We start from the raw sequence: 25,079 nt of genomic DNA on the forward strand, positions 1-25,079 counted from the left end.
CCCATACAAACATTTTGCAGTGATTATGAGGAATAAGAATTCTGGGAGACATTTGTGCTTCAGACAAGGCACAATACCTTCTGGAGTTCCCAGAAAGTGCAGCCACTATGATAGCCTTTTAGGCCTGCTCTACACTGCGGGAGGATCAATCTAAGTTACAAAACTTCAGCTATGTGAATAACATAGCTGAAGTCGACGTACGTAGATCTACTTACTGCAGTGTCTTCACTATGGTGAGTCGACTGCTGCCGCTCCCCTGTCGACTTTGCCTGCATCTCTCACGGCAGTGGAGGATAGGAGTCGATGGGAGAGCACTCGGTGGTTGATTTATCACAGCTAGACTAGCCGTGATAAATTGACCCCCGCTGGATGGATCGCTGCCCACCAATCCGGCGGATAGTATAGACATACCTTGGAGGATGTGGCTTCTAATCCCTTCTGAACCCAGCCAACACTGCTGGCCCATGGGGAAGGACGTGTAGTGTCATTACATTCCTTTTGTCCCATCACCTTTGAGATGGAGCAGTTCTTACACTCAGAAACAAGAATTGCAGTTGTGTCTGGCCCCTGTGTAGGGGCATAACGTAGGGACAGACCCTAAATCTGACCCATTATCATTATTACATTCATTATAATCTCTTTTTGCACCTTTTTCTACTAAGTCTAGATATCAAGCTGGCATTGATTTTAATTGGAGTTGTGCCCCCAGTACCCCTGGACCACTGCAGGTGAGCCCAGTCCAGCCAATTAAAGAGGGCTGGACTACACCTGGACCTATAAAAGGCTGCTAGTAAGCAGATGGGGGAGATTGAACTGAGACAGGCTGCACCCTGGGAGGAAAGGCCCCCACTGGAGTGGAGCTAGTGCCTATGGTTGGTGTCTGGAACCAGGGACTCAGGGAAGCAGCACTGGGCTCTTGCTCCAGAAGGGAGCAGAATCAACTGAGACTGGGAAGCTGCCAGGAGCTAGAGGGCCAGAAATTCCAGGAAGGGGTGGCCTCAAAGCTTGGGGTCAAGGATTAACTTTAAAATACTTTTGTTTGTTTGCTAACCTCTGTTAAAGAAATAAACCTCCATGAAAGAGACTGGGCATGGCAACACATGCTTTGGAGCTGGGGCAGAAGCATGGCTTGGTGAAATGCCCATTAATATCAGCAGCAAATTTGGTCCATGGTATTTTGAGACAATGTGTGATTTCAAAAATCCATGCAGAACAAAATGAGGTTTCTTTGTAGTTTCACATATAGAATTTTTATTTCAGAAGTAGAATTGCTTATTATACCCTGCCATAGTCTGAACAACAGCATATTAACAGGCACAATGCAAATAGAGAGCAACTAATGACAGATTTGTTTTGCATAATCATTCATGCTAACTCTTAGTAAATATAAGAACAGGGAAGTTGTTTGCATGCAATTAAATAATTAGGTTGCTTTGCCAATCCTTAAACAAAGAAAAAAAAATAAAGTCCTCCCCTTAAAGGCTTCAGAATCATGCTTGGCTAAATAAGTTTGCAGTGCTTCCATAATAGGAGCCCCATATCGTTTGCATATTGCTTTTTCATGTGATCTTGGCTCATCCTACTCATTACATTCCTCCTCAGTCAAGAATGGCTGGAAAACCTAATTTAAAAGTTAAAAGAAAACTATTAAAAATCAGTTGATAAATCTCTCAAGTTAATATATTCTAATTTAGCAAAAACATACATCCAGATCCAGACCTGGGTGATTTTACAGAGCTTTTGCAGCCTTGAGCAGGTTTCTTTGGATCAGATACTAAGATTTATTTTGTTGACTATTCCCTTCAGTCACAGGGCCACATGTTCTTCTTAGAAATTTACAAACAAATATTAAAATCTTCTTCAATAGGAGTGACTGACTAACTAAAGAAGAGAGATTTCCATATTTGAAGGGGAGTAATTTAAAAAAAAATCATTTTACCCACTCTCTGCCAAATGATTTTATTTTAATTATTATTATGACAGCACCAAAGAGCCCCAGGCATAGATCAGGACCATATGCCAAGCACTGTACAAAGGAACAAAATCAACAAATAAAAAAAAAAAGACAGTCCCTACCCCCAAAGAGCTTACAACCTTAGAATAGTGTTGGACTCCGTTATTCTGCTTTTGAATTACTGACTATGTCAAATGGGGTTTGGTCACAATTTCTGAAATCAAGGTCAGTCGTTTTGCCTCTTAAATACTTTAAATAAGTGTAGTACAGTTACATCATGATACAATACACAATAATGTAAAATGTGTCTATTTTAGTGACAAAAAGCTTTCTTTCAATCCTTACTTTCAGAAGATTCATGGTACTGGCAACTGACTATAGAATTCAAGAACAATTTGAACAACATTCTAACATTGTAAGCTCTTTAGGGGTAGGGACTGTCTTTTTTTTATTTGTTGATTTTGTTCCCTTGTACAGTTCTTGTAGAATGAAATGCCCTTCCTTTCCCTTGTATCAGTTCCACAACACACCACATTCACCTGCCTGAAGGAGTCTGCATCAGCATTGAAGCTCCATAAGGAAGCCATTCTTGAACTTTTGGCTCAGTGATCACTCTGGTCTGTCCTACACAAGATACCCAGACTTTCTCAGGTTTTTGTTGTTGTTTTTTAATCTTTTATTTAAGTCTTTTCATTATGCTCCCTCTAGTGGATAACAATAGCATTCATTGCAGGTGAAGACCACTCATCAATTGTTTAATAATAAAGTGTGAAAAACAATTAGTTTGAATATGATACAATATGAGTAAGTGAGATTAAGCAGAGCAAATGTGTCACTTGAAGCCTACAAGGATATTACAGGAATCAGTCTCTATCCTGTGTAAAACAATGAACTGAAATGATGTAGCCCTGGCTGGGATGATTTAGTTGGGTTTGGTCCTGCTTTGAGCAGGGGGTTGGACTAGATGACCTCCTGAGGTCCCTTCCAACCCTGAGATTCTATGACTGAATGTTGTCTGTTTACAGAATACCTTGCATCACAGTGTTTTTGGAGCAGATGAGAAATAAAACCTAAGTCCTGACCATTTGTGGCACATTTTGCATGGGCAAAGATGCTTATCCTAGTGCCCTGGCCAAATTCAAGATGGATAATGAAATTCTACCTCCAATTTCACAAGGCTATGGTATTGTGCAGTTATTGTTGTCACTTCAGAGGTAGTTGCACCTGGGGGCAAAGCAACTTTTGAATATACATTGTATGAATTCCTGAGCCGGCAGTTCTGTCTCATGCTGACAGCAGGAGGAATACTTGTGTGAATAAGGTTTATTCACATAAGTAAGTTTAGCAGGATTTGGCCCATAGTTTGTACAAATACTATGGATGAAGAGCATTGTGTGTGTATTTTTTTCCAGCCACAGTAGTTCCCAAACCTTATGTACATCCATGTTATCATTACGATATTACAAGAATTAATTTCTTAAACAAATAATATATTGTTATGGCAAATGTGATGTAGTGTTCTTCACAGTGCTGAAGAGCTGTAATGGATGTTAAGGGAATTTTTACCACTTCCCGAGGATAGGATGCTGTATCACTTCCTGGTTTTCCATTATTTGACATTGATAGTAGTATCCAAAGACCAGTCAATTCAGGTTTCACTGTACCCACACTGTAAAAACAAAAATGCATAGGAAGATAGCTTTAAAAAGCTTGCAGTTTAAATACAAGAGATAAAAACAGAAAAGCTGCATGCCAAAGGTCATTGTATCAAAGGTATCTTGTTGGTTACATTTTTTTTTCAAATATTTCCCCAAACCATCCCTCACATGCATATTATCTTGTCAATCTGTTCCATCATTGCCTCCCTAATGCACCCTCCTTGACAATGCACACACACACTGTGTAGAGATAGGCACAGTATGAGCGAGAGTGTCTGAAATCCATTATGGAGGATCCCTGTTCAGTTCCAGTGATCACTAGCAGTTCTTTGCCATTAGAGGTGAGAAATACCAGCTTCCAGCATTTCCCATTGGCCCGGAGCAGTGATCCGCGGCCAGTAGGAGCTGCGATCGACCGGACCTGCAGACGGGGCAGGTAAACACACCGGCCTGGACCACCAGGGGCTTTTCCTACAGAAGCGGCAACCCCTGTTTGAGAAACCCTGCCCTGGTGACTCCATGCCTTCACAAGGCCCATAAGACTTTTTACTTTTGTTTTTCTACCCATAGTTGTGGCCACTATAGTTCCATATGTAACCACCTTTTTTTTTTTTTTTTTTTTGAGCGGGGGAGGGAGTGGCAGCCAGCTAGCACACTGCAAAGCAGTGAGGGAATAAGGAAATTTTGACTGACACTACTGAAGAGAACACCCCTGTTTATGAAAAAGTGTTATGAATATCTGATGTCCATAGAGTACATACACAATTTCAGTTTTCAAAGGTTTAATTCAAAAGACCCATACTCAGTACAATGCCTGGGCCTTGACTTCTGTACTGCACAGAATGAAGAGCTGCAGTCACCTGGCTGGGACTTGCGCCTCTAGTTCCAAGAAATTCTAAATGTTTCAGATGTAAGACATAAGCGACACTAGTCTACAACTCTGGCATAAATTTTGGGGCTGACAGCGATGATGCACTGTTTTTCCCCCAGACTTACAGGTTTATATTTTTCTCCCTGTTGTGGCAGGGTTAGATTTAGAATATAAGAATGGCCATAGTGAGTCAGTTCAATGGTCCATCTAACCCAGTATCCTGTCTTCCAACTGGCCAATGCCAGGTGCTTCAGGGGCAATGAACAGAATAGGCAATCACAGTGATCCATCCCGTCATCCACTCCTAAGCTTCTGATAAACAGAGGCTAGTGACATTTATCCCATTACATCCCAATTATGGTACTTGGAACTATTTATGTAATTTCTCTGTGCACCAGGAAAAGATCAGACCCCTTTAAATGGTTCTGAGACATCAAAAGTTACAGATGTTTATATATTCTCTCTAATGGCCTAGAGCCATACCATGGGTCCTTTATCTCAGTGTAGACATACTCTATGTGGTTGAACTCTGAAATACAGTTGTCAATCCAGAAGACTTAAAGACATCTTTGGGTCACAGCTCCTATAAATCTCTTCCTAGGCATACTGATGTTCAGCCAACCAAGAAAGAACACAATATATATGGGTCATTAGGAAATGCTCTGAATAGGAAACCCCTGATGTCATTCCCATGAACTGTTTTCCATGCATCCTGATAGAACTGAGTGAAGTCTGAAGAGGCAGTAATAGAATGCCTCATCTGTTATTTGGCAGTTGCTGGAGACTGGCTACTTTGTTCCCAGAGTACAGCAGTCTCTTTAGTTGACTAGTCCAAGAAACTTGTCAAAGTTTAGTGGGCTGAGTAGGTTTGCCATCTTTTGAAGTTTGATTTCTCTCATGACATTTTGGCACAACATCTTCACATTGTTATTGCAACATTGTTATTCCATAAAGTGTCATCACACCACTATACAGAATGATGGCATACACAAACATGTCATCACTGTAGGACAGTGTTGTCTTATGATCGTGTTTCGCTGGCCTCAAATCACTTTCATGATGGTAAAACTCTCCTACTCGCATGATGCAGTACCACATGAAATTCAGAACAAATGGCAACCTAAACAATCGCAGAGGTTTATTTTGTCAGGTGTCAGCCCATAATTTCAGTAGAGAAGAGGTATTAACTGAGACAATACTGTACCTGCTTTACTGGTCTCACTTCTTTTGTAAGTTTCTAATCAAACATAACTGCCAGCTGATCTTGATTTTCCTTTGGTTTTATGTGGAAAGTAAAATGGCTAAGGGAAAGAGTAGAAAAAAATGAAGCCTGTAAATCACTAATGAATATTCATTGAGTCATGTAAGATAGTAAACCATATCCAGGCAAGTTATTTTGCTTCCTGTAAGACTTTCAGTGTAGTTTAAAATATTTCATAGACTCTTCACTGCTGAGGAGTTTTTAAAATTTTGCATTTCTAAACTATCCTAAAGCATAGGATTTTCAACAAGTTTGATAGCCTATTTAACATTTGATCCCAGAGATGGGATGTATACACCCTACAAGGGCCCTGAAAGAGCTGAATTAATTAAGATGCAAATAGGGGAGTCTTTCAAAGTCCTTCTGTACCAAGGACATCAGGCAATCCTCATGCCCACTGTCCCGATTATGTCGCTCTTCCTATTCATTGTCCCTAGCAATACCCACTCCAGAACCCAGGCGCACCCTCTACTCTGGGTTCAAGTCCAAAGCCCTATAGCAAGTATTTAAGGTCTGGGACTTCACCAATCTTACTGTTCTCTTCCCTAGACTACTTTATATTGTGCTTCCTTAAGCTCCTTCTTCATCAGCCTTCCTAGTCATACACACACACCCCACCCTTTTTAGGCCTGCTAGGTAAACCCTTTCTTCTGGATTCCTATCTACCCTTCCTTTCCTCTTAACTCAGAGAGAGACTACAGGTTTCCTTCATCCACTGTTTCCAGACTCCTGGCTTTAGAAAAGCCCCAGCTGTTCCCCCCCAGGTGAGATTCCTTCTAAGTAATGCCCTTCATTCAGCTTAAACCTCCTCCGTTTGCATCTTAATTGATTGACTGGGTCCACCTGGCCTAATTCATCTCTTGCAGGGCTGGTGTGTGTGCGGGGGCACCCCATCACAATATCCTAGAAGAACACTACGGCTGGAAAGGACATTCTTCCACATAATCTTAGATTTTAAAATTTCTGAAGGGTTGATCTTTGTCTTTTACAATGAATGCTAAATAGCTACTACACAGTGGAAGAACATCAAATATAAAATATTTCCCAACGTAAACAGGAAACAAATATTTGGTATTAGGCTTTCTAAAGAAAGCTTTTATTTTTTATTTCACATGAGTTTTTTCACTTGCTGTGGGCATTAGACCCTCACCCTTCATGGGGTCTCCAAGTCCAGGCACCAGCCCAAGCCCAGATGTCTACACTGCAATTTTATAGCTCCATGAGCCTCAGTCAGCTGACCTGGGCTCTGAGATTCAGTGCCAGGGGAGGAGGGGCAGTTATTGCAGTGTAGTCATACCCATACCACATGGCTTAAGGATTAACCCTACACACAGTGATTAGAAGGGAATCCCCCTGAGAACATAAGGATAGGAAAAGGCTATTCACAATATTCTTCAGAGAAGGAGAGAAAGAGCCACATCTCTGCTCACAGGAAAATTGTTTTGAAGGTGAGGCCCTAGGCCAGAATGATGATCATCATGTCCTCCTCACATCTGGCATTTGCTGCAGCCCTAGAAGGGGTAGTAACTTTCAGTGCCAATGCAGCCCAGTGACAAGTCATCACTGATACTCTTGGCAGGAGGCATGAATGCAACAGATATAGGCGTACCAGAGTTTAGCATTCTAAAAATAGCATAGCTTTGGCAGCGCAGGCTAGCTGCCTGAATACAATCCTCCCCAGGACCTTGAACCTTGCTCACGTATGCCTACATGTGCTGCATTCACATCTCCCAGTGGCACTGCAGACATACCCAAAGAGTTAACTAACAAAAACAGGATAGTGTAGTTACAGGAGACTGTGGCAGGCTAGTCTTTCTGCTTAAGGGATTGCCTTACTGCAAAAGCAGAATCTGCATTCCTCTGGAGTTTACGTGTGTAGGAAGACGGATGATGTATTCTGCTTAGACCCTAAAGGATCTATTTTCCCCCATTGTGTGTGGATGCTTTAAAAGGTCTACTCCCTCCAAGCCCAATCCTGCCCCACTGAAGTCAATGGTAGTTGAATTGGACTCGTTAACACCATTGTGACTTGTGCACACAAATGCCCAGCACGATAAACATTTGAGTAAGGAAAAGCATAGTACGTTAATATCAGAACTTCATTAAAGTGTTAGACACCTGTAGACAAAGACCATGTTTAACTATATTCTTATTTTATTTCAAGAACTCTGGTGAGTAAACAGATACCTTTATCTAGCAACCTTTTCAACAGAGGCAAATGTCTACTTTTCACTTAGGAGTGGCATAATTGTATCTGATAGACTTCACATTTAGTGTTATTTTATTCAGAAGTTTAATAAAATTCTGATTACTCTAATTTAACGTGTGCCACTTTTGTAATTGTATGAAAGACTAAACAAAACCATAATCTATTTGTAACGTGGTAATGGGGGTTTTTGCTGTGTACTGTAAACATGCATAAAATTAACTACTCAAATTCTGGCAATGCTCCCATACAACAGAGATGATTGTTTATTGTAAACAGTATTCTGTCATAGAAAAACCTACACACAGCTAGGGAACCACAGATTCAGGTTTCTGTCCTCTAAGTACCTATAAGAACTACAAATCCATTTATTCTTTTAAGGGGTCTAGTCCCCTTTTAGCTAGTGAATATGCCTGTTTAGGGCTTTGTCATGAGTTTACAGCTTAGCATTGTATTATGGGGAGAGCTAGATTGCTATATCAACTCAGAGAGAACTCAAACATTGTGCCTGAAATCTTTCCAAGAGCTCTGGAGCCAGGGGCGGCTCTAGACATTTCGCCGCCCCAAGCACGGCATCATGCCGTGGGGGGTGCTCTGCCGGTCGCCGGTCTCGCGGCTCTGGTGGACCTCCGAGCCGCAGGACCAGCGGACCCTCTGCAGGCATGCCTCCGAAGGCACCCTGCCTGCCGCCCTCCCGGCGGCTGGCAGAGCACCTCCCGCGGCTTGCCGCCCCAAGCACGCGCTTGGCGTGCTGGGGCCTGGAGCTGCCCCATCTGGAGCACACAAGGGAGTGTAGTCACTGAGCCATGACCCTGGAAGAGAGTGCAATGTCTACCACCATTTGTGTATACCCAGCTCAACCCAGTAGGTGAAGGATTTTTTGTTTTGCAGATGAAGTTTAAAATCTTGCATCCTGGGCTGAGCCAAGTTCTCTGACTTCTTTGGATGAGCCATTGTTTCTTATCTTTCTCTCAGCTCTTCCCTTTGTCTCTCTTTCTAGCCATCAAACCCACTCATCCATGCCATGGTAAAAGGGTCCTGACCCACCCATTTTGGTGACTTATTCTAGCCAGTGTGTCTGTCCAATTCAAGATTAAGAATATTTCCTATCCTTTGCAACCAGAAAATCATCAAAACTATCTCCATTAATATTGATTGGCTCCAAGGGAGAAGACATATTGAAAAAGAGATGTGAATAAAGAGAGGATTAAGTGCTACTATTATTGATATGGATTATTATACTACTATTTAGTACCTATTTTGCATGTTGTATATTCAAAGCACTGTGTAGACATTAAGGGCAAAATTATGCTTGGCCACACATTATGCAAAAGGAGGATGAGGAGAGGGCCCAAGGAACTTCCCTCCCTAAAACCATCAAGCAAAAGCCTGAATGAAAAAATCAGCTGGGAACATCCTTCCCTATAGACTTTTGTCTCCTGGTACTTAGCTGGAAGTGTTTTCAAGAGGGGGATGGAAACTATAAAAAGAAAGGACAAATACCCCACCATCTCTCTGCCTGCCCATCTCATTCATGACGTCTGAAGTGACAAAGGAAGCATTTGTTGGATTCTGGGAGAAGGGGTCCTGACCTAAGAAGTTTGCTCAGTAGACTGCTGAGGGCATATGTTGAAAAAACTTTGCTTTGAATGTAACATAGTTCGTTAAGTTAGGCACCACTTGCATTTTATATTTCTTGTAGCCATTTCTGACTTATGTCTCATTACTTGTACTCACTTAAAATCTCTTTGCAGTTAATGGACTTGTTTTATCTAATCCAGTGTCTCTAAACTGAAATGTTTGTGAAACTTCATTTGGGATGGCAAGTTGTGTGCATATTTTTTCTATTAAAGAAATAACACGCTTTTTATATGAACTTATATTGTCCAGGAGAGGGCTAGGCACTACAGGAAAATGTTTTTCGGGGGTGGAGGGTGGAATCTAAGACTGGAATGTGTTGGGGTCACCCTTTAGTATAACCAAGGCTGGTGAGAGCCAGGGTGTAATCCAAGTGTGGCTGGCAGTTACACACACACGCAGGGTGTGGACTGCATGTTGGAAGTATGTTTCTGAGCAGCCCAAAGCACTGTCAGGCACCTAGGGTTGCTGGGCAGGGGTGACACAGCTGCTCATTCTTCTGGATTATGCCAGGATATGTCCCAGTCTAGTCTGTTCCAAGTCCCAGTCAGCCAGTGTCTCTACCAGCTGACATACAAAGCTTAGTACTGACAAAAATCCTTGGCACCAACAGACAAAGATCCAGCTCCACTGAAGACCATCTGGTACTGACCATCCCCCTGGCACCACCTCCTCATAGAAGCAGGGGAGACCCAAACACTGGGACAGACATGGCTCCCACCACCATTCTCCATCTTCTCACAGGAAAAAGCTCAAAACCTTGCTCTCCTCTAGATAACAAACATGAAGCCTGCTTATCTAACAGGAGCAACTGATGTCTGCACAGTCTCTTGCTCATCCCAGAGGAGGCACAAGTCACATTTGGTGGCCACACTTGATGATGCAGGTGACCACCAGCACTAACATCAGCACCATCTAAGGAAGACTTAATGGTACTGGACAATTTAATGTTGTAAATAACAACTATGTCTCTGGCATCACCCTCAGTATCAATATCACTACAACTGGCACCAATACACAACTCTGATCTGTGAGGCAATCTTGGTACCATAAGATTGGTGCCATCTTTGGATGAAGTTTACTCCTCACATCCATCACTAGGACATACCTTTTCTTCTCCATCCAGCAGGAAACTTTCTCCTTTCCAGTCACACAGATCAGGATAAGGCCGAAATTGGTTGTGAATTCTATAGTTAGATTTCACCAACCAAGTTTCAAGTGTAAACTCCTCAGGCATCAAGCCTAACCATGGAGTCACAGACAGTCCCCTTCAGTATTGTGGTACATCATGCCACCTAGGCAAGCTTGCCTTTGTGACAGATGGTTCCTTACACCATTAAATAAATAAATTAAATTAAATATCACAACAATATCGAGGTTACTACCAGTCCCAGAAGACCAGTCACTTACCCCAGGTCAATTGCACTTTAGATCTTACACCAAAGACAACAATTAAAGATTTATTAACTAAGAAAAAGAAATGAGTTGTTTACAAAGTTAAAGTAGGTGAGCTACAGTATGAGTACAAATGAGTTACAGTCTTAGGTTCCAGGAGGTAATAGAAGCTGCTATAATATGCAAGCACTATTGTAGGATAAATATAAAATAAAGAATTAAAATGATCTTAAGTTTGGTTAAGGAAACATATGTGCTGTAAAGAAAGGCCCTGACAAGCAAGTAGAAGGAAGGTCTTGAAAATAATAAGTGAAAAGGCAAGAAGGAATAAAGTAGGGAGGATGTCTGGTTCAAAGAATAACTAATGAGATATGGGAAAGTTTCTAAAAAGAAGGATTTGACCAATAGCGTATATTGCAGATGGTTTTAAATAAAACAAAGAGAATCTGTCTTAAAATGAGACACCACGACCCTTCCCCAACCCACACAGCACTGGTAAAGCCTATGAGAACCCACGGGCAATGGGAAAACTGTTGGACAGCAGGAAGGAGGGGAGGAAAGGCCTTGGAAACAAAGTAGGTTGTAAATCTTATCTGGATTAAGATTGGAAGTAAGGATGAATTGTCTCAAATTGGTTTTTATCTGAAGTCAATAATTGGCAACAACATTGTTAAACAGCATGAAAAACTCTTAAAGGGCTCATTGCTAATACCTGACTGACCCAGTTGGAGCCAACAAATATGGTTCTAAGCACCCCTGGGTGTAGCTTGTTTGTAAGTATCTTAATCAAATGCTTATAAATGTTTTGCTACTGTTTGGATGTAGTAAATTGCTTATTATTTAGGCTTTTAAGACATGTTTAGAGAAACTGTATAAGTACCATTTAGCCTTTAGATTTAACAAAGGAATTCATGGTTAAATTAGTGTTTGGTTGCACATATTAATATTAGTAATTGGAACTATTAATAATTCCAACATCTATACATCATCTAGGGCTAACCCAGGCTAAGCAGCTGGGGGATCCCTTGGTTATGCTTAGAAATCTTGCCCTCCCAAAGTCTAAGCAGCATAGAGATACAGCTTCTCCTTGTTAGGGATTTTTATTCCCTTCCCATAGAGTTCATGCTGATGAGTCAAGTCCATGAGTATGTCTCCTCTTTGTGGGTGTGGGTGAGGAAGCAATCAACAAGGTCTTCTGTCCTCTGATGTTCCACAATGATTAGTCTAGTGTCTATGGACCTTCTTTTGTTGGACAGAAGATAACTCCTGCGGCAAACTAATATTTCACACTTGTTAATGCTTCTCTCCTGACTGGCTTACAGTTTCAGAGCAAACTCTTAAATATTACCTTATAACATGGGATACAGATATTATAAGGGAGATTAATGCATGCAGCAATTTACATTAAGTCTAAACACTAACCACATTCTTATAAACTGAATATCTATTTTAACAATATTAACACACAGGTGAGTCAGACTGATTGCAAGATATGTAGTTGTCAGTGTTCAGTCAAGGTTTAGAAGCCTTGGCATGAGCTGGCACTTGGTTTACCAGCATCATAGTAGGCACAAGATACCCACCTACCCTCAGCAATGGTCTTCTGAGTATTCACACAGGAAAAAGCTGAGGTTATCTCAAAAGAGACCATCATCTTCCTCGGTGATTGGCTAGTCTTCATCTGCTTCCAGACAGCAAGTTTGACACAAAAGAAACTTGAACTAGTTAAAAGCCATCCCCAAGCCCTACTTTTGGATGCCAGCTTACTTTTTTCTGCTATGCTGTTGGATTGGGCAAAACCTCATTGATGCTAGAGGGTGTAACAGCTGTCCTTCATTCAGGGTAAATGTAAAAAGCAATTGAGCTCCTTTATGGAATAGATAGCTGAAGCAACTGGAGCCTCCACCCAAATTACAAGCTATACACAAGGCTGGAGTAGGAGTTGAGCCATGCAGCCCAAAGGGTTTTCTAGGGTTCTGATATAAAACATAAAGGGGGGAGTTGATTGGATAGTATAGAATGTGCGTGTGAGCACGCGTGCTTCTGAGACGGAGAAAGAGAAGCACCATGGAAACAGAGGTGTAGAAGGCAGCAGAAAGCTACAGACAGCCAGAGAAGGACTTGTAGCATGATCCTGTGAAAGAGCTAAGAGAGCTTCTGGGTAAAGCACTGGCAAGAAAGAGGCTTGGACATTTGAGTAAAGAAACTGTCTCCAATTATTAAGTCCTACTGTATTCAGGGAAACAGGACTTCATGCACATTCTTTGTAAATAAACAGGAATGTGTCAAAGAAATACCTAACACCATGTAATAGGGTTTACTGCTCATTGCTGTGGTGCCTGCTTGTGGCCACATCTGGGGATTAGTTCTTGACCAATCTGATGCCCCCTCCTTTGGTTGCTTGCCCTGTCTATCCATCTTTCTCTGGGCTTGATTGCTTCCTCTTTGTAACTCAGCATGCTTCCTTTTTGTGGCTTGTCCCTCTGGCCAGGTCACTATGGTTTTCCCCTTCCAAGGATATCAAAATTCCACCAGATAATCTCTCTCAGGAAGTCTTCTGTTCCACTGCCCAGACTGTGCCACTTCCCCAACAACTGATAGGGGAACCTGAGGGTAGGGGAACCCTATGACTAGCCCAGCGACCCTATGACTAGCAAGCCCAGACCTGTTGCTTTTTCCTTAGAGAAAGGAAAGTAGGAAAGAGCCTGTTTTCTGGGCCTCCCTGGGGTTACCAATTGAACTGCCTCTGTCCCCTGAGGCTATTTCACAATTTCTCAGGTTCTTGCCAGAATCTATATTCTAGATCCCACTCTAGAACATGGCTAAATTGTTTCTTCCTGCAGCCCCTACTTGCTTGCCACTTCCTGGTTTTATACCAGCTCAGCCTATCTCCTTCATCTACAGCCTGTCCTGGGACTAACAGGTAGAAAGGGCCAGTTCAGGTCATGTCCGGGATGACACCCCATCACACTCCATCATTAATTTCTCCACCTAACAAACAACCCTCAAGACCCCAACTTTTGGCTAACTACTTGGACAGAGGTGGGCATGGGGGGTATGTAGGGTCACGTGCCCCCACCAGATTTGTTGCTTGGCTAGTACTGAGCATGCTCACATGGACAGATGGGTGCTGAAAGTTCTCCCATGGATTCCATCCAATTTCAGTCCCTACACATCCCCCATCCTTATCTGTCTTCTGGGAACTTTCTCACAAAAATCAACTAAAAGCAGAAGTGACTTCCTGGCTGTGTCTCGGAGCTATAGAAGGGAATATGCCTCTGGAATACTGGAGAAGAGTCTTCTTTTCCCAATATTTCCTTATCCTGAAGAAAAAAGGGGGTCTTGGTCTGAACAAATACATATGCAGTCTCAGACTAAGGTGATAACAATTGCCTCCATCATCCCTTCCCTTCAGGCACAACAATGGCTTGTGGCTCTCAGCCTTCAAGACACATATTTCCACATTGCCAACCACCCAGCACACAGGAAGTACCAGCAATTGAGAGTAGGGCCCAATTATTACCAATACAAGGTTCTACAATGTGCTCTTTCCATAGAACCAAGGGTCTTTATGACATGCCTAGCTAGTGGTGGGACATCTGAGTGGCTGGATATCAAATCTACCCCTAACTAGATGATTGATTGATCAAAGGGAGGGCTCTTCGGGAAGTTGCCATAGCTTTGAACTATGTCCTTCATCTATTCAAACCTCCCTTCTAGCCTCTCACTGACTGTTCTCTACACCACCTCATTCCCAAGATAGTCATCTTAGTTGACATAAGTTAGCCAGAAGGGTCAGTGAACTACAAGCTCTCATGGCTAACCCCCATACACAATATTCCACACAGACAAGGTTGTGTTGAAACCTCATTCCAAATTTTTTCTCAATATTGTGTCATTTTAATTTGACTCAATCTATTATTTTACCCATTTTCTTCCCAAAACTTCATTTATTTCCAGGGGAAAAGAAACTCCACACCTTGGACATTATATTATCTTGATAGGACAAAGTCTTTCAGACAGATGCCCTGTCTTTTTGTTGCTATCTCTGGTGTTTTTAAAGGTCAAGCCATCTCCTCCGAAATAATTTCTAAATGGATTACAAAGTGTATTTCCATCTGCTATCACATGGCTGTTACACATCTTCCTCCAAACATTAACATAATACTAAAGCACAGGCTGCCTCCTCTGCATGCTTTAGAAACATCCCCAGATCTGATATTTCCAAGGCAGCTACATGAAGTAATCCCTTGCTTTTGTTAAACACTATACTCTCAACCTAGCCACAACATGAGAAGCCACATTTGGTAGGGCACTCTTTCAGTCACCTTTTTAGTTAGTGGCAATCTTCCAGATGGAGCATTGCTTATCAGTCTTCTAGAGAAGGACCCAAAAAGATGACATCTCAAAGAACCACAGATACTGTAAGGTAAATAACCATTCTCTATATGGCCACAGTTTATTAAACTAGGTGTGACACTGCATCCCATATTCTTCATAGTGATATTATTATATGATTAAGATGTAATTATAATGTATGTTATGCAAGATAAGTCATGTGAGGTGTCATTGGAAATGTTATTTGCTGAATATAATAATTCTATTTGTATGCATGTATCATTTTTGTGTCTGAAATTATGAATGTTGATTATGTAACTGTATTTCAAATGTAGCTACACCTGGGTGACGCCCACTGGACAAGATGCTTTCAGTCTAGATAGTGAGTGGAGAAGGGCCTATTCAGGGCAATGAGCCATTAGGAAAAAACAATAGGCCTTAAGAGAAGCTTATCTCCCTCCTGGTGAGCCTTCCTGTGAATGCTACAGAAAGCCTCCTAGTAATGGCTGCTATGACTCTACAAGGACATATAATGAGACCACATGTCTCTACACTCCATCTTGGGATGTCAGTATTTTTCCACAGACTGGTCTGAGAACCAAGCTTTGGAACAAAGGTTCCCACCATATGCAAAAGCTATAAGACAGGGAGTGACACTGTTAGCCAAAAAGGGCTCGTTTCCCGCCCCCCGGAGCTTACCTAATTACACCAAGGAGGCACGGAGGACAGGAAGACGAGTACCATACCCTTTATTGATCGGTCAGCTGAGCGGGTGCTCTCATCGGCTAGTGCCAGAAGAGAGACACACTTCCCAAGCCCGGACGGGCCCTTTTTATAATCAGTAACAAACAACTTAGCCTACGTTTGTCTATGTCAGTTGGCTGACCTGCAGAACCTGTACATGTATCTGGTAGGGGATAATTGGGTACACAGGATACATATATCATTTTGTGGGGGACACAAGATACATACAGCTGTTGAGGATACATTAAGGATACATTTATCATTATGAAGGGCACAGCTGTTGAGGATACATTTATCCCGATAAGGGGAAACAGAATACATCTATTGACCCTTTGTACTAAATACCTTGATATGGAAAGGCAGCTGCATACATTTGGCAAGCCAAGCAAGCCGATAAGCAATTTGCTGACATAAACCGTTATTCCATCTAGGCCTTGAAGCTTTCCAACAGCTATCAGCAATGCACTATCATAAGTAGGCCTTTAAGTTTTAGGCCTTAAAGTTTTTTAACAACACCATCTGGGGTTCTTCACTTCCCACCCAAGAAGACTCCTGGAAACACCTGAGGAACAAAGACTGAATTGGGGGAAGTGCTGGACAAAAGCTAAAGGGATTTCTAGCCTGTGAATGAGACACCTGGGGATTCCAAGCTGTAATGCAAGTGCAGCTTACCCCTTAATACAAGCAGGCTGCAGATTCTTATCTCAAAGGGTGAGAATCTGCTACTCATATCCAATCTATCTAGTATATTAATCTTAGTTTGCATTTTTGGTTTATATGCTAAGTAATCTGCTTTGAGCTGTTTGCTATCACTTAAAATCTATCTTTTGTAGTTAATGAACTTGTTTTTGCTTTATCTAAACCGTGAGTTAGAATGAAGTGTATGGGAATCTTAGCTCAGGGGCAAAAGGCTATTGCATATTCCTCTCCACACTGAGGGAGGGGGCGAATTTTATTTTCTTATGCTGTACAGTTCCCTGTGCAGTGCAAGACTGTATAATTTAGGGTTTATACTCCAGAGGGGGTGCACGCCTGGGGAGCTGGGAGTTGCCTTAACTGTAGCCTTTTTATGCAGGGGCTGGTCAGAAAGCCTGCATGTAACTGCAGCGGAGTTTGTTCCTACCCGTATCTAAATGTATGCTGATGAAAGTGCAGCCTGGAGGGTTTTGCAGCTTGTCCCAGCAGTATAGTGTGAGAGGATGGGTCAGGGGGCTCAGTGGTACCCCAGTTCCAGGTGCCACCCTGGGGGGAACCTGTCAGACTAGGTAGGTGTGCAGTTTTGCCTATTTCATTCATGTATTTTCAGTTGTATGTGTGCAAATCCTGAATTGCATACACAGGTGGCTAGACAGGTATCTACTTTCAGGCAGTGTGTGCACAAAATACGCATGCATATGAGCTCAAGAACTAATCATTACTACTAATTATTATTGTTTATAATATTGGCTTCAATTTGTCCCTGGTGTAACTCCACTGAAGTCACTGACTCATTCTTGTCATATCCTCTTAATCTTAGTCAAACTCTGTTACTGCTAAAGAGTTAAATGAGTATATTAAGAGGCTCAAGCAGAGTGAGTAGAGAACCAATCATAGGATATTAAAGGCTGTGAGCTACTACATGAAATGTAATTAAATAAAAATATTGTGTGTTTAAGTCTCAAATGAGGGCATATGACACATAGGTTACCAAATGAAGGATTTACTTAAAATCATTTAAAGACTCAACCACTTGTTGCAAGGGAAATTTAGTTACCACCACCACCACCACCTTTCTTAATCGGGTAGAATTTGAATAAAAAAGAAGCAGAAATTTCTTTTGCATGCTAGTTACGTTAATCAAATTGATCTAAACAATCCAAATCTCTGCTGAAGAAGATGTTGGCAGATAGGACACCATCCCCACAAATTTTCTGGGACTGCTCTCAAATCCAAAATCACTAGTCTACATACACAATAGCCAGCAAAATGCCTCGAATGCAATATTTGATGAAAATCTAATTTACTTTATAGTGAGACATACCCTTCAGATTGCTAGAGAATTATGTCTATTAAAAAGTTAACTGAAACTGCTAAGAAATGTATCACCATTTTATGGCTCACAAAAGGAAGTCCTTTGTTTAAAGCCTGGTCTACACTAGGCATTTAAATCGGTTTTAGGAGCGTAAAACCGATTTAACGCCACAACCGTCCACACTAGGAGGCACCTTATATCGATTTTAATGGCTCTTTAAATCGGTTTCTGTACTCCTCCCCGACGAGAGGAGTAGCGCTAATATCGGGATTAACATATCGGAATAGGGTTAGTGTGGCCGCAAATCGACGGTATTGGCCTCCGGGCAGTATCCCACAGTGCACCACTGACTGCTTTGGACAGCATTCTGAACTCGGATGCACTGGCCAGGTAGACAGGAAAAGCCCCGCGAACTTTTGAAATTCATTTCCTGCTTCCCCAGCGTGGAGAGCTCATCATCACAGGTGACCACGCACAGCTCATCAGCACAGTTAACAATGCAGTCTCCTGAGAATCGAAAAAGAGCCCCAGCATGGACCGCTCGGGAGGTACTGGATCTGATCACTATATGGGGAGAGGATTCAGTGCTAACAGAACTGCGTTCCAAAAGACGAAATGAAAAAGTATTTGAAAGAATTTCTAAGGCTATGACGGATAAAGGCCACAGCAGGGACTCAGTGCAGTGCAGAGTGAAAGTTAAGGAGCTCAGACAAGCCTACCAGAAAACCAAAGAAGCAAATGGAAGGTCCGGGGCAGGTCGAAAAACATGCCGCTTCTATGCTGAGCTGCATGCAATTTTAGGGGGCTGCGCCACAAGTACCCCACCCCTGACCGTGGATTCTGAGGTGGGGGTTGTAATCTCTGCCATGTCTGAGGATTATGCAGACGGGGAAGATGAAGATGAAGAAGAGGAGGAAGACCTAGCAGAGAGCACACAGCACTCCGTGAGCCCCAGCAGCCAGGAGCTTTTTATCACCCTGACGGAATTACCCTGCTCCCAGCCCTCACAAGCAACTATCCCAGACAATGACGCCATGGAAGGGAGCTCTGGTGAGTGTACCTTTGTAAATAGCAAACGTTGTTTTTTAAGCAAGCGTTTTTTAATGATTGATTTGCCCTGAGGACTTGGGATGCGGTCGCAGACAGTATAGTTACTTAGAAAAGTTTGTTAACATGTCCGGGGATTGAGAGGAAATCCTCCAGGGACATCTTGATGAAGCGCTCCTGTAGGTACTCCAGAAGCCTTTGCAGAAGGTTTCTGGGCAAGGCAGCCTTGTTCCGCCCACCATGGTAGGACACTTTACCACGCCATGCATGTAGCAAGTAATCAGGTATCATTGCGTGGCAAAGCATAGCAGCGTATGGTCCCGGTGACTGCTGGCATTCAAGAAGCATCCGTTCTTTATCTTGTTGTGTTATCCTCAGCAAAGTGATATCGTTCAGGATAACCTGGTTAAAAATCAGGAATTTAAGTAAGGGGGGTGGCCATTTTTCTAATGGGTTCGTGGACTGCAAGCTTAAAAAAAAACCTTTCCTGCACGTAGCGAAGCGGGGGGAGGGGAGGAGTGAAATGACGATGATCTTTTTTGTGTTTGGTCACCGGCGATCTTCCCCAAGCTACCAGCCACGCAGTGGGTGGGGGGTGGGAAGGTTGTTGATTAGCAGGGAGCTAGCGTGGTATTAGCCATGCGTTGGGGGGGAGGGGTAAATCACTACAGAAGCCGAAAGACAGTGGCTTACCATGGCCGCATGCAAGCTGAATTCTGATGCCTGGACCTGTGTCTGTGAGATCTGTAACTCCAGAGCTGCAAGCACTCACTATTAAGATGAAAAATGCGACCTTGTAGGGAAATCACATGTGCTAGGTGAATAGTGCTGTTCACTGTGAAAGAGTATAACCATTGTTCTGTAAAATGTATCTTTCTAAATATTTATCTCCCTCATGCAGCTGCAAATTTTTCAACCATCCCTCCTCCATCCCAAAGGCTAGCACAGATAAGGCGGAGGAAAAAGAAGACGCAACATGAGATGTTCTCGGATATTATGGAAGTTACACGCAATGAAAGAGCTCATCTCAATGAGTGGAAGGACGTGGTATCAAATTACAGGAAAGAGGCCAGTGAACGTGAGGACAGGAGGGATGAACGTGAGGACAGGAGGGATGAACGTGAGGACAGGAGGGACAACCGAGATGAGAGGTGGCGGCAGGAAGATCAGCGGTGGCGGGATGCAACTCTGGGGCTGCTGCGTGATCAAACTGACGTGCTCCGGCGTCTGGTGGAGCTTCAGGAACGGCAGCAGGATCACAGAGTGCCGCTGCAGCCCCTGTGTAACCACCCTCAACCCTCACCATGTTCCATATCCTCCTCACCCAGACGTGTAAGAATGTGTGGGGGGAGGCTCCATGCACCCGCCCACTCCACCCCCGTGGACAGCCCAACCAGAAGGCTGTCGTTAATGTGAAATTTTTTTAATGGCCTTCTCCATCCTTCCTATCCTCCTCCCAAACCACACCCTTACTTCTCTCCCTCTTTTTATAATGAATTAATAAAGAATTCATGATTTTTAAATGAGAGTGACTTTATTTGCATAAGTAAGCTGTACTCGAAGGGGGAGGGAGTGTTGCTTTCAGGGAATGAGTCAATCAAGGGGGGGTGGTTGTTCATCAACAAACACAGCAGTCACACTGTACCCTGGCCATTGATGAAGCTCCTTTTCAAAGCTTCTCTGATGCGCACCGCTTCCTGGTGTGCTCTTCTAATCTCCCTGGTGTCTGGCTGCGCGTAATCAGCGGCCAGGTGATTTGCCTCTGCGTGCCATAAAGGTCTCCCCCTTACTCTCACAGAGATTGTGGAGAATACAGCAAGCAGCAATAACATAGGGGACATTGGTTTGGCTGAGGTCTGAGCGAGTCAGTAATGTGCGCCAGCGCGCCTTTAAACGGCCAAATGCACATTCCACCACCATTCTGCACTTGCTCAGCCTGTAATTGAACAGATCCTGACCACTGTCCAGGCTGCCTGTGTATGGCTTCATGAGCCATGGCATCAAGGGGTAGGCTGGGTCCCCCAGGATAACGACAGGCATTTCAACATCCCCAACTGTTATTTTCTGGTCTGGGAAGTAATTCCCTTGCTGCAGCTGTTTAAACAGAGTAGTGCTTCTGAATACGCGAGCGTCATGAACCCTCCCTGGCCATCCCACGTAGCAGCAGCTAGTGATTGCTTTGGCTACTTGCATCACAGCAGCCCCCACAGTAGATTTTCCAACTCCAAATTGATTCCCGACTGACCGGTAGCTGTCTGGCGTTGCAAGCTTCCACAGGGCTATCGCCACTCGCTTCTCTACTGTGAGGGCTGCTCTCATCTTGGTATTATGGCGTTTCAGGGCAGGGCAAGCAAGTCACAAAGTTCCATGAAAGTGCCCTTACGCATGCGAAAGTTTCGCAGCCACTGGGAATCGTCCCACACCTGCAACACAATGCCAGTCAGTGCTTGTTTCCCGGGCCCAAAATCGGCGTTCAATGGATAGAATCTGCCCCATTACCATCAGGATCTCCAAAGCGCCGGGGCCCGCAGTTTGAGAGAATTCTGTGTCTACGTCCTCATCACTGTCATTGCTGCCGTATCCGCCTCCTCCTAGCCTCGGTTCGAAGGTCCTGGTTCAGCATATACTACACGAGAGTGTGCGAGGTGTTTAAAACATCCACAATTGCGGTATTGAGCTGAGCAGGGTCCATGCTTGCTGTGCTATGGCGTCTGCACAGTTCACCAAGCAAAAAAGGCGCGAAACGGTTGTCTGCCGCTTTCAGGGAGGGAGTGGTGAGGCTGTACCCAGAACCACCCGCGAAAATGATTTTTGCCCCATCAGGCACTGGGATCTCAACCCGGAAATGCCAAGGGGCGGGGGAGGCTGCGGGAACTATGGGATAGCTATGGGATAGCTATGCACCCACAGTGCAACGCTTCCGAAATCGACGCTAGCCTCGGACCGTGGACGCACACCACCGATTTAATGTGTTTAGTGTGGCCGCGCACAATCGATTTTATACAATCTGTTTTACTAAACCGGTTTATGTAAATTCGGAATAATCCCGTAGTGTAGACGTACCCTTTGATATGGCCAGACAAGATAAAAGAAATACAAGATGCAGAACAAATTACTACCCAAATCTGATAATCCAAGGGAAAATTCATGGAAAGATGAGCTGTAGCAGATTTATATGCTATCTGCAGCTTGCTTAAAAAAAAACAAAACACACACAAACAAAAACAGGCCCACACAATTTAATCCAAACTAATATACTAACACAAAATAAATCTGTCTTTCAAGGGAAATACAACATAGCCCCACCAAGTGCCAAAAATCTCTACTCATGAATAATAATGCCACCCAAACTCTATATATACTGGCTCACCTGCATGCATACTTGCAACTTGTTTACAAATAAATACCAGCTTGATTCACTACTACCAAGGCAACAATGGACTGTTATCCCCTTATTATATCCTGTTTACGCCATGTGTCTATGTATTCTCTGTAACAATCCCTTTAAATCACAAATAAACTACCATAAGGAAAATGACTCTATTGGATTTCTACTTAATCAAGTTCTACTTAATGAGTAAAGGGACACAGCTTCCCAGTAAATTAACAGAAGGTATTTTATTTAAACACAGCTGATTCTTAACAAAGCCCTACAGCTAACAGTAGTGAGCACTTCATTCATCTTCCCTCTCTTTAATACAAACACCAACTGCCTTGACTGATTTACTTTTCTTTCACAGAGGGTTGCTTTTGCAGAATGCTATTATTGCAAAATGTCCCTATGTAAAAGAGACTGACACCTTTTAAATAATATGAAAATGAATCCACCTCAGGGCTGTATTGTAGCCATTAGTTAGTGCATACCGCCCCTTGACACGTGACAGATATATAACCTTTGGTAACCTTGGCCCATATCATGTGACTGAAGCCAAGAAATAAAGATCTGTCCCTGGTAAGCACTCATGCAGGTTACAAATTTATTACACAGTGTTGTAATTACTTTGGGGAAAATGAAGCAAATAAAAATCCTGATCCTGGAATTAGCTCTGCATAGGTGGACCTCTGCGCCCACACAGAGCCCCACTGACTTTTCTGGGGCTCCACCTACTCAGAGTTACTTTTCGAAGGGAATTCAAGGGAAGATTGGGGCCTAAGTGCCTTGAATCTGATACAGATCAGAACCTGGACAGTCCCACTTTAAGGGTCCGAGAAATGCAGAACTGCTGTTACTTTAGGGACTGTCCTGTGACTATTAGGATAAGTGGGATCCTGGCAGAGACCTAGAAATGATTACAATGCTTCCAAATGTTCCTGGAAGCAAGTGGAAACACGTGAAAATTGTATACATTTTTTTTTCTTTGTTGATCTTAATTCTTTCCCATACTTTGTATTTAACATCATTTCCTTTTGTTCTCTTCCACTCATTGCATGCTGTCAGCAGCTGCAACATTAAAAAGGAATGTTCCAACCAAATGAAACACAATAAATCATGGACAAGATTTATTGGAAATCAGATCAGACATACTTAACAAGTAATATTTAGCTCAGTAATTACTTGTCTCACTTCTCCTTGCAGAAATCAACCAGCATGCTATTCTCTAGCATGTACTATTTTCCCACTGAAGGACAATATTAAGTGAGCATATTTTCCATCCCTTACCATTTAAAAGGCAGCTCTTACATGCAGGGCCGGGTCTAGGTTTTTTGCCGCCCCAAGCAAAACAAATTTTGGCTGCCCCTCGTCCCAGGCCTGGGCTCCCCCCCGCTTCCCCCTGCTGCCTCAGCCCTGGGTTCTTCCCCACCCCCCGCCGCCCCAGCGCTGGGCTTCCCCCTTTCCCCCCCACCAGTGCCTCCCCCCCATTTCCTGCCACCCCGGCCTTGGGCTCTCCCTGCCCCCCCACCTGCCCCCTCCTTCCGCCGCAGCCCTGGGTCACTGGTAACTCGCTCCCAGGGCAGGTCATTCAGCAGGAATTTTAGATGTGCACAGAACACACACAGGATTGGTTCCCATATGGTTACAGAGCTGCAGTAAAGTGGAACAATTTTCAGCTTGTGTGATTGGAGGATATCTGGATGCATATTATAAGACGGTCCTCCATAAATGAGGAAAAGTTAAGGTGCCTTTATTATTCTTTTGTTCCACTCTTTCTTTCTATGGGGAATTTGCCAGTGCAATATCACTGTCTTCCTTTTAAAATTAAACAAACAACAAAAAAAGACCAATGGTTGTTGAAAATAGCAATTCCAGTCCTAATAACCACTGGGAAGCATTTCTTGCTCAATTTTATTCTACTTTTTTCTACAGCAAGTTACAGTGGATCAGTGTATTTGATTTGGGAGAAATGAAATAACAGCTGCCCAAACTGAGCTTGAGCACTCCTGAATTTTGAGGTGTTCAAATTTGGAAGGCAGGTGCTGGGAGTGTGTGTGTGGGGGGGGGCTGTGGGCTCCGTGGGGGAGCACGGCAGTATGTATGCAGCAGTGTGTCTGGTGCTGTGCAGAGCCAGACACACTGGTCTAAGTGGCACGGTAAGGGGGCTGGGGGGTTGGAGAAGGGGTAGGGGTTTCCAGGGGGCAATCAAGGGACAGGGAGCAGGGGGGGTTGGATGGGTCAGGGGCTCGGGGGGCAGTCAGGGGACAGGCAGCGGTTGGATAGGCATGGGAATCCCAGGGGTTTGTCAGGGGACAGGTAGAGGGTGGGGTCCTAGGGGGAAGTTGGGGTGGGTCTCAGGAGGGGGCAGCTGGGGACAAGGAGAAGGGAGGCTTAGATAGGGGGTGGGGTCCTGGGGGGCAGTTAGGGGCAGGGGTCCCGGGAGGGGGTGATCAGGGGACAGGGAGCAGGAGGGGCGGTGTTGGATGGGTTGGGGTTTCTGTGGGGGGCAGTCGGAGGGAGTGGATTGGGGCAGGGTGGGGCTTCCCTCCCCATGGAGTGTCCTGTTTTTTGAATGTTAAAATA

General features: G+C 43.6%; 1 long non-coding RNA gene across 1 annotated transcript in view; it reads right to left on the reverse strand.

The window, feature by feature from the left end:
- Window positions 1-1,243: 1,243 nt before the first annotated feature.
- The window catches only part of LOC123370239, a 54,605-nt gene continuing 30,769 nt past the window's right edge, over window positions 1,244-25,079 (reverse strand). The window contains exons 2-4 of the long non-coding RNA XR_006579318.1: window positions 5,688-5,784; window positions 3,521-3,623; window positions 1,244-1,621 (exon numbers count right to left, since the gene is read on the reverse strand). This is a non-coding gene — a long non-coding RNA (uncharacterized LOC123370239). The remainder of the gene's footprint in view (window positions 1,622-3,520; window positions 3,624-5,687; window positions 5,785-25,079) is intronic.

The sequence above is a fragment of the Mauremys mutica genome, chromosome 4, assembly GCF_020497125.1.
Source record: "Mauremys mutica isolate MM-2020 ecotype Southern chromosome 4, ASM2049712v1, whole genome shotgun sequence".
NCBI classification, from domain to species: domain Eukaryota; kingdom Metazoa; phylum Chordata; order Testudines; family Geoemydidae; genus Mauremys; species Mauremys mutica.